We start from the raw sequence: 11362 nt of genomic DNA, 5'->3' as shown, positions 1-11362 counted from the left end.
CTCACTAGTGCGCAAGTGCGAGCTCTTCAACATTCTAACAGGCACCATGATAGCGCAAAATCGCGAATCTTCAATGCATATGTAAAGAAATATATGGCAACCCGAATTTACCACACTCGCAAAATCGCACACAGCCGACCATACACCCAGTATGGTATCGCGATTCGCGATTTTGCGCTATCATACTGGGTGTATGCTCGGCTGTGTGCTATTTTGCGAGTGTGGTAAAATCGCATAACAGCAAAATCGCATAACAGCCGAGCATACACCCAGCAGCGCTGCTGATGCCTGAACGGTATGTGGAATGAAGTGGGCGGGCATCGGGAGGCCACTATGGCACGGGGCAAGCACTATGGGCAGTCTATCTGAAGTGTACCTGGCGTATAAGACGACCCCCCCACTTGGAGGCATATTTTTCGGGGCCAAAAAATCGTCTTATACGCCGGCAAATACGGTAGTTGAAGAAATAATGACTGAAAACTTTCTTAACCTGTGAAGGAAACAGACATACAAGTCCAGGAAGCGCAGAGAGTCCCAAACAAGATGAAGCCAAACAGGTCCACACCAAGACACATTATAATTAGATTGGCAAAGGTTAAAGACAAAGAGAATCCTAAAAGCATCAAGAGAAAGGCAACTAGTCACTTATAAGGCAGCTCTGATAAGACTGTCAGCTGATTTCTCAAGAGAAACTTTGCAGGCCAGAAGGGTTTGGCATGAAATAGTCAAAGTGATGAAAAGAAGGACCTACAATTAAGATTACTCTACCAAGCAAAGCTATCATTGAGAATCGAAGGACAGAAAAAGAGCTTCCCAGACAAGAAAAAGCTAAAGCAGTTTATTATTGCCAAACCAGTATTAAAGGAATATTGGAGGGATTTCTTTAAAATGGGAAAAAAAAAAATCAAAATTATAAATCATAAAATGGCAATACCTACATATCTATCAACAATTACTTTCAATGTAAATGGATTAAATGTTCCAATCAAAAGATAGGGTGGCTGAATGGATAAGAAAACAAGACCCACACACATAAGCTGCCTACAATAGACACACTTCAGATTGAAAGACACAGACAGATAGTGTGTAAAGGGATGGAAAAAAATATTTCATGAAAATGAAAAAAACAACAAAAAAATCCTGGAGTAGCAATACTTACATCAGACAAAATAAACTTTAAAACAAAGTCTATAATGAGAGACTAAGAAGGACCCAGTAATCCCATTTATGGGTATTTATTTGAAGAAACCCAAAATGCTACTTCAAGGGAATGCATGCATTCATATGTTCATAACAGCATTGTTTACACTGGCCAAGATGTCAAAACAGCCTGGGTGTCTGTCAACAGAAGAATGGATAAAGAGGAGGTGGTACATATATAAAATGGAATATTGCTCAGCTAGGGAAAGAAATGGGTTTTTGCCATCTGCAGCAGCATGAATGGACCTGGAGGGAATTGTACAGAGTGGAGTGTCAGACAGAGAAAGACAGATGCAATGAGATTTTGTTTATACGTGGAATCTAAAGAACAAAATAAACAAAACAGAAACAATCTCAAGAGAACAGCTGGATGATTGCCAGATGGGAAGGAGTTTGGAGGTGAGGGAAAAGGGGGAAGGAATTAAGAAGTACATTATTGGTTGTTACACAGTAATTGTGGGGATATAGGGTATAGCATAAGGAATATAGTGAATAATATTGTAATAACCATGTGTGGCGTCAGATGAGTACGAGATTTGTTGGGGTGATAGATGGGAGAGAGTTGGGAAGCAGGGTGTAAAAGATGAAGGGAGTAAACAGTACAAATTGATAGTTGCAAAATATTTATGGGGGGATGTAAAGTAAAGCATAGGTTATAATAGTCAATAATATAGTATCATGCAGGGTGCCATGCGGGGTCTCAGCTCCCGCTCCCCATATTAGAATGCAGGATGTGGCTAGGCCATAAAGGAACACCCACGGAGCCATAGATAGGGGAGTCATACTACTAAATTCTTGTTGGCGGCTGGGTTGGAGACAGAGGAAGCAGGAGCCACACTGTTCGCAACCCTCACTGCGCCGCTTGTAGGCTCAGCCACTATCTTCTTGCTAGCCCCCATTTTTCTACTAACATAGCCACGGCAGTTATATTAGTGGCCAATGGCTCACTGGTTGCAGCTGACGGCCAACTAGCCACAGCTGATGACCATCCAATCACAGTTGATGGACATTTACTACCCCAGTGAGCACCTTTCCACGTGAGGCCGAGAGCCTGGAAACTGCACTCCTGGCTCTGTCCCCACATATAGTAATAACCATGTACAAGGTCTGACACTTAAGTTCACAAACTCCACCTAGAAAAAGTGCTACATACCTTATTGCCTAATATCACAATGGTCACCTTCAAAGTACTCCCATTGGGAAGCTATATACTGATGCCAGTGCCTAGTCCACTCTTCCAAGCAATTTTGGAACTCTTTCTGGAATGGTCTTCGTATTACCCTTGATGTCCTCAATGTCATCAAAATGTCTTCCTTTCAATGTTTCCTTTATCTTCAGGTAAAGAAAGAAATCATTGGGGGCCAGATCAGGTGGGTAGGAAGGGTGTTCCAATACAGTGATTTGTTGACTGGCTAAAAATTCCCTCACAGGCAGGGCCGTGTGAGCTGGTGCATTGTCGTGATGCAAGAGCCGTGAATTGTTGGGGAAAAGTTCAGGTTGTCTAACTTTTTCACGCAGCCTTTTCAGCACTTTCAAATAGTAAACTAGGTTAACTGTTTGTCCACTTGGTTTAAATTCTTCATAAATAATCCCTCTGATGTCAAAAAAGGTTAGCAACATGGTTGCAACCAGTTCGTGAACTTAATTGCCAGACCTCGTATAGTGCCAGGTGAGCACTAGACTAGACAGGGGATCACTTCTTAAGTTATATAAATGTCTATCCACTATGCTATACACCTGAAATTAATATAAAATAATTTTTAATGTTAACTGTAATTGCAAAATTTTAAAAGTGGGGAAAAGTTGAAGGAGAACAAAAAGTACAAATCTCCAGGTATAAAACAAACAAGTCATGGAGATGTAATGTACAGCACAGGGAATATAGTCAATAATAATATGATAACATGGTACACTGTCAGACGGTTCCTGGACTTATCACGGTGAGCACTTCTTTAGGTATGTAAATGTTGAATAACTATGCTGTACACCTGAAACTAACATTATATTGCATGTTAGCTGTATTTTAATACAAATCTTAATAAAAAGACAGAAAATCAGCTAAATTATTTAAAAAACAGCAAAAACTAAGTACCTTAAGTTAGAGGCAAACTTTGTTCCTCATGTTGTGTTCATAATTACGGAAAAATATTGTCTTAATCCCTCTCTTTAAGTTTAACAAATCATCAAAAATAGTGTTATAGAAATTAAAGCACAAGAATTTTCCACAGGACGTTCTTAGTAAATTATCAAAAGAAGTTTTCTATTCAAAAATTAAAAATCACCACACTCTATTGTTATTATTGTAGACATGTACTGTTTACTAATTTTAATGGAAGCGTTAGGAATTTTTCTCTGAAAGATACTAAACACACATTTAATTAGAACTGTTTGGGTTCACTTGAGAAATCAGAGCACTTGTTAGCAAATCTTTTGTGCAAAGAAAAGCTGGTTACAAGAGAGTATGAAGTCATGTACAAGGCACTTGAGAAAGTATTACAAAGATACATGAAATTAAAAAGGAGTCCATATGCTCTGAATTTCTCTTTCTGAAATAACAACAAATGGGATGGACAAAGATATTCAAATAAATGAAGAGATATTTACAAACAATAACTTTGCCAATCAACAGAGGCCAATATTTGTGCACAGTTAACATCTAGTTCTAGTTTAGCCACATTCATTCATTCAAAAAACATTACTCGAGGATTGGCCTGCACTTTTGTCTCCTCTAGACCATTACTTTTGGGTTCTGTCTTCTCTTCATGATTCATCCATGTCCAAGGAGAAGGTCAGCAGCCCTTCAGGGAAGATAGGAGGCCAGGAGAAGCCAATAGGGGCCAGTGAGGAGAAGTGAAAGGAAGGAGGCAAGAAAAACAATAAAGGATCTGGGGATTGACGTTGAGCAGAGTTGAATCCTTGGCCTGAATATATTAGCACACATCTGCAGATATATAATAAACTACAAGCAGAACACAATTTCATTCTGGCAGAAAAGGCAGAAAAAGACAGCAAGCCAATTAAAATCACTCTGCCCAATGGTAAACAGGTTGGTGCAGAATCCTGGAATACTACACCAAGTCAGATTGCTGGTGGAATTAGTCAAGACCTGGCTGACAATGGCATTGCTGCTAAAGTGAGTAAAGTTGTTTGGTACATGGACCATCTTCTGGAGGAAGACTGTACCTAGAGCTTCTCAAGTTTGAAGAAGAGGAAGCTCAAGCAGTATATTAGCCCTCTAGGGCTCACATAATGGGTGAAGCCACGGAGAGAGTCTATGGTGGCTGTTTATGTTACAGCCCACAGGTAGAAAATCGATTCTATTGTGACATGTACCTTGAAGAAGGGGGGGTGTTCAGCAATGATTTTTCGTCTTTAGAGACTTTATGTAAGAAAATCATTAAATAAAAATAAGCTTTTGAAAGATTGGAAATTAAGAAGAAAACTTTGTTGAAAATGATTAAATACAACAAGTTCAGATGCTGGATATTATATGAAAATGTGAATATCAAGTGTGGCTCCTTGATAGATCTCTGCCGGGGTTCTCATGTCAGACACACTGGCAAAATTAAGACTTTAAAAATACATAAATGGTCCTCCACACACTGGGAGGCCAAAGCAGATATGGAGACTCTCCAGAGAATTTACGGCATTTCATTCCCAGATCCTAAAATGTTGAAAGAGTGGAAGAAGTTCCAAGAGAAAGCTAAAAACCCAGATCATAAGAAAGTTGGGAGGAACCAAGAACTATAGTTCGTCCTTTAACTCAGCCATGGGAATTTTTCCTACTGAAGGGAGCGTACATTTACAATGCACTTACTGAATTCATCAGGAGTGAATATGGCAAAAGAGGGTTCCAGGAGGTAGTCACCCCAAACCTCTACAACAGCCGACACCGGATGATCTCAGGCCACTGGCAGCACTACAGCGAGAACATGTTCTCCTCTGAGGTGGAAAAGGAGCTGTTTGCTTTGAAACCCATGAATAGCCTGGGACAGTGCCTTATGTTTGATCATTGGCCAAGATCCTGGCTAGAGGTTCCTCTGTGCGTAGCCAATACGGAGGTATTTCATAGGAATAAGCTGTTGGGAGCACTCGTAGGACTCACAGGGGTACGAAGATTCCAGCAGGATGATGCTCACGTATTCTGTGCCATAGAGCAGATGGAGGATGAAATAAAAGGTTGTTTGGATTTTCTATGTACGGTATATAGTTTATTTGGATTTTCTTTTAAACTGAACCTGTCTACTCACATGAAAAATTCCTTGGAGATATTGAAGTCTGGAATCAAGATGAGAAACAACCTGAAAACAGTTTTAATGAATTTGGTGAAAAGTGGGAATTAAACCCTAGAAATGGAGCTTTTCATGGTCCAAAGACTGACATACAAAGATGTAATTGGTTGGTACAACCAGTGAGGAGCAATCCAGCTGGATTTTCAGTTGCCCATCAAATTTAGTCTTACTTTTGTCAGCCATGATGGTGATGATAAGTAAAACTCAGAGATTATACACAGAACCATCTTGGGGTCAATGGAAAGAATGATTGCTATACTCACTGAAAACTACAGGGGCAAATGGCCCTTCTGGCTGTCTCCTCACCAGGTAATGGTAGTTCCAGTGGAACTGACATGTGATGAATATTCCCAAAATATCCAGCAACAATTTTGTGATGCTAAATTCATGGTGGTCATTGATGTGGATCCAGGTTGTACATTAAATAAGAAGATCAGAAATGCACAGTTAGCACAATATAACTTTATCCTATTTGTTGGTGAAAAAGAGAAAACTAGTGGCACCGTTAATATCCATACAAGAGATAATAAGGTACATGGAGAACATACTGTTCCAGAAACTATTGAGTGGCTGCAGCAGCTCGTGCAGTCCCACAACAAATAGGCAGAAGAAGAATTTTAATGAAGAACTTTGTCCTGACTGGATTAGTGGAAAAGGATGAGCAGTGTTTCCATAACGTTAACTTTGGTATCTGGAAAACATTAAGTTACACTGAACTTGGAATAGTTTGGCAGAGTCTGCATAGGATCCACCTTTTTTTTGACCTAGACAGGTTTTAACAAGGTATATTTAGGGAGGTAATTAAAAGAAACACGTTAACATGATTTTATTTATTAAACATCTGAGAACAGGAAATAAGCCATGAGGAATGCTCTATTTTGATGAGGGAGGTAATTTTTGTAAATTTAATGCGGTTGAAAAATAGAACTTTTCAAATTTGATTCAGATAAAAGACTAGAATTGGATCATGGTATAAAAATAAAAACTTTAATTAAAAAAAATTACATGATCCCCCTACAACATTAAACATTTAATACTGACCACCCTTAAATCCCTTCTCTAATGATTTTATTTCTGAGAACACTCCTCTAGGTTGTCTGCCACTACTCTGATTCTCCTTTCTGTTTCCACTACTCACTTGCCTCCCTGATCCTCTCAGTACTTTAATGTAGGGCATCTCTAAGTCTCTGAAGTGCCTTTCTTATTCCTTGTCATTGTATCAATAATCCATTGTGTCCTATCATAAGGCTTCAATTATTATCTCTCCTCAGATGACTAAGAATCCTGTGTTTCCCATTCTGAGCCCTCTCCCAAACTTTAAGTCTGAGTTTTTACTTGCCTCCTACCCTGAGACCCTTGATATCTCTACCTGGACTGAACATACCTTAGACAAACCTCTCCTCCACAAGAGTTTCATCCTCCCATTGATCTCTTCTCATGCCTAATTGTCACTTGATTTCCCTGTTCCATCCCGTCACTCTTCTCTAGAGGCTCAGGTTTGATGCCTCTTTTTTTAATGTCTAATTCTCCCTTCCAAGTAGAAGAAACTTCCTCAAACTCCCACAAAACAAGACTGTATAATGGCTATTTGCTTTCTACTAAAATTGCCTTTTTATTTTTAAATTTATTTTAGGACAACCATCCCCTAGTCTTTTAAGGTAAGAACTTTGAATCAATTTGATTTCTTTGTTTTTTTTCCTTATTCTTACATTTAGTTAGTGATTAAAAATTGTAGCTCTTCCTCTGTAAAAACGTCTGCTTTGATATGTTATTTTATAATTTCTGATTCTCCTTCTCAAGCAAAAGCTCCCTCTTTTCTATGGACCCCACCAAACAAAGTGTTTTATTGCTATTTCCGTTTGATATTGTATCCTTAACTATTATTATGCTGGAAATAAACATGATAGATTATTTATTGGATTATCTACCAAAGCACCAAACACTAGTTACTGATAAATTCCTTTATTTACTAATAAATTGTTCCTCTTTTGTTATCTGTACATATACCAGTCTATCTGGTATACTAAGTTTCTAACAAGAGATGTCCCATCTCTTTACTATTCTGTTCAATTCTGCTTTACCTCAAATTTCATTACCTTTATTATCATCATTTTCATAATCACCATCATCACCATCACCACCATCATCATCATCACTGTGATATTCATTATTATAGTGCTTTACATTTATTTGTTCATGGATCTTTCATTTTCAAAGAATTTTCACATTCTTATTTTTTAAAAAAGAATACTGCAACATTTAAAAATCTTATTACTAATTTTATAGAGGATAAAGAATAACCTGAAGCACTTAGAAATATATAACAATAAAAAGGTTCCCTGAACTTCACAAGTTCAAACTTCATAACAAGTAAGTAATGAATAATGTGTGCTTGTGAGTTTCCAACTAGGGTTTGAGGACTTCTGTCTTAAATTTGAATAAATCTTTACGTATACTCCTGAGGTGCATAGGATTTCTTCTTCTAAAATTTCCTTGTTTTACAAGTGACTGAAGTTATGCCAACTCAGGTGTAATAATGTGAGGAAAATACACCTCTCCTTATAATTTTTTTTTTGTTGTTGTTATCAAATACCCTCACTGAGCCTGTGTTAGTAAAAGATTTCTCACTTAGCAATATTATATTTAAGGAACACGAGTGCTTTCTGAGATACGCAGAAATCAATGGGAAGAAAATTTTAATTCTCAAGAGAAAAGTTCATGACCACATGGAAATATTAACCACTAAGTAAGCCAATGCTACTAAACAAGCCATTAACATGATTTAAGAAATGATTTTATTTCTCTTGGTTCAGTGGATGTATACTGGAGTTGCTATTCTGAAGATTTATCTTGTTGCCCTACAAGAATTGGGGACCTCTAATTTTCCTTACTCCTGTGGAATCCTGTATATTCAAAGCCTCAAATCATTTCTATCCCTTATTTCATCACACTAAATATCAACAACCAACTTTTCACCCTGTAAAATGATAAGATCTAAGCAGAAAGCAATGAAACCTGAAAAAGTAACCTAGATTCATCACCCTAATAACTAAAAGGTAGTTAAAAGTAAGGAAGAAAAATACAAAACAAAACAAAAAACAATGAAAAAAGTGTTAATTATGTTAATTAAACATGTCATCTCTTTTAATCTTTATAATTTACAATGAAAGGTTTAATTTTCTATTTATTGAAAGAAAATAAAAATCATATACCTTAAAAAGGTAGAGCTGATATTCAAATCCAAGTTTAATTTTTAATCCTCTAAGTCGTCAGTAACCAAAGAAACCAAATTTAAGCAAAACAAAAGTAAAGATAACTGATAAAAAATTAAAAACCCATTCGTGTAATTAATGCACAATATAAAGAGAGCCTTGATTTTTCATTTATTTTATTTTATTTTATTGTTTTATTTTATTTTTTTAACTCTTTGCAAAGTTTGGGTTGGTTTGACATGTGAAATAGAAGGCTTAATTTGATGACCAAACATATCTCCTCCATAACAGAGATAGGAAGTTATTTCTCAGTAAAAAGATATATATTGAGGACACAAAATCTATATAGTAACAGATGTTTCAGGAATATGGTAGCTAGCCATGCAATTTGACTTTAAAAAGGGTGCTTAGAATTTCATGATATAGGATAAACTGAGAAATGCAAATGTCCGTTTAGTATCAAATCAGAAATGGCACAAATTACAGCCTTGGGGAGGATGCAAACTCTTGGTGATCCAAAGTATCCTTATGTGCTTAAGAATTAAAAGAACCTCTTAGTATGGTTATTCATGCTCCAGATTTATGCCCAATATATAATAAAGATCCTTGACCAATCATAATTCACTGGCCTATGCCTTTAAGCATTCAGCCCTCATCAAATACATTCTCCAAACCAATGAGTTAGCAAAAACATACCCTGACATCTTGAAGATAAACAACAGGAAGAGACTCTTAGGCCTTTGAGGAACTCAGCATCAGTGAGAATTATCACAACGTGAATATATGTTAATTATTCCATGATATTCAGTCTAAATTGTATTTCTACCTTGCAAATGAATTTTAAATATAGTTTGAAAGACAAAAAATTAACTGTGTTTTACACATGAAACAATCACCATCAAGTCTGCCAACCTAATCAAATCACTTCAAGCTGTAAGGTGAGGAGGTCCTGACAGAGTTAGATTCATAAACTATTCAGTTAAAAATTCATACACTCAAATCAACTACCTAATACTTTTTTTTACCCTAAAAAGTTAAATAAATAAGGTCAGAAACAATTAAAGAAAACATAGTAGTGCAAATCATGCTGTTGTTTTTAATGTGTCTCACACAGAACCTGAGATATCAGGTTCTAAAATTTTATTCACTTAATTTTAGAACCTACTTAATTAAAATGTGTAAGTATCCCTTACTGTCCTTTGTTTCTAAAATTACTACAACTGTAAAACTGGAACTCTCTTGTTTGGTTAAGAGCTTAAATCCATATTGTTTTAATGTATACAAAATTAACTGGAGAACTAAGAATAATTATCCAAATAAATCAACCAATAACAGACTTTTGCAGCACTTGTATGTAATGAATAATGAAAAAAAATGTTTTAGACTCAAATTTTACAGATGATAATTTCAGTTCTTTATTTTAGAGGTCTAAAACTAGCCATGGTCTAAGAACTTGCAGAGTATTGGTAGTCAGAATAGTGTCCCTGCCAAAGATGTGCACATTTTAATTTTTGGAACCTGTGAATATGTTATGCATCATAGCAGGGGGGATTAAGTTGCATTTGGAATTAAGTTTACTAATATGATGACCTTAAAATAAGGAAATAATCCTGAATAACCAATAAGGAGATTATCTTGGCCCAATGTAATCGCAAGGGTTCTTGTAAGTGAAAGAGGAAAGTGGGAGACTCAGTATCAGTGATGCAGCATGAGAAAGACTCCACTGATCATTGAGCCCTTGTTGGCTTTGAAAGTGGTACCCTGAATCAAGGAATCACACTGCCTCTAAATGTCAGAAAAGTCAAGTAAATAGATTCTCCCCAGGAGACTCCCAAAGAAATACATCCCTGCCAACACCTTGATTTTAGCCCACTGATATGTTTCATACTTCTAATATCCAGAGCTCTACGATATCAAATTTGTGTCATTTTAAGCCACCAAGTCTGTGGTAATTTGTTATAGCAGCAATAAGAAACTAATACAAATACGTTTCAAAAACATATTACTAGTAGCTCCTGGATGGTTTAGGTAGCAACATTCCTAATACTTAATACAGTGCCTGGCACATTTCTGAAGTAATTATATTTGCCTGAGTACCAGATTCAACTTCCATATAAGTAAATTAATCAGACAGATACAGTTTACTGAGTTCACACTTCATAATCCCTGAGATAAACCATGTGTGTAATTTGATTTTTGAAGGAGTTTGAAAAATAAAAAGAAGACAAGATTTTATCCTCAATTTATAATTATTTTGATACAGGCAGCAAAATTTCACACAGAAATAAAACAACGAAAACTACAATGTGATAAACCTGTGTTTAGTACTGAAAAAGCAATCTTACTAAAATACCACCAAAGTATTGAAAGTCAGAGTAATTTTATGGGGATATAAATCAAAACATTATTTTAGAAAATATCTCTTAGAATATAGAAGCAGAAATGGAGTTCAGAAACTTCCGTTTTTTAGTAGAGTTCAACTAAAACTGATCACAGTTAATAATGCCTACTAAAATTAATCTTAATATCTGTATCATTGTCTACATCTATATAATATGTAAAATATTTTATGACCATTACTTGTAAGGCAAATCCTTCTACTCAAAAAGATATAGGGCCTCCTACTTCATCATCAATACTACTACAAAATACATGTTT

The 11362-nt window shown here is 36.2% G+C and overlaps 1 pseudogene across 1 annotated transcript; it reads left to right on the top strand.

The window, feature by feature from the left end:
* The first annotated feature begins 3973 nt into the window (after positions 1-3973).
* LOC308505167 (threonine--tRNA ligase 1, cytoplasmic-like) lies at positions 3974-6113 on the top strand (annotated as a pseudogene). Its single transcript has one exon. The product of its transcript is annotated as a threonine--tRNA ligase 1, cytoplasmic-like (transcript).
* The last annotated feature ends 5249 nt before the right edge of the window (positions 6114-11362 follow it).

This window comes from Rhinolophus hipposideros (genome assembly GCF_964194185.1).
Source record: "Rhinolophus hipposideros genome assembly, chromosome: 11".
Taxonomy (NCBI): domain Eukaryota; kingdom Metazoa; phylum Chordata; class Mammalia; order Chiroptera; family Rhinolophidae; genus Rhinolophus; species Rhinolophus hipposideros.
The sequence above is the reverse complement of the archived record's forward strand: the minus strand, read 5'-3'. Positions and strand labels throughout refer to the sequence as shown.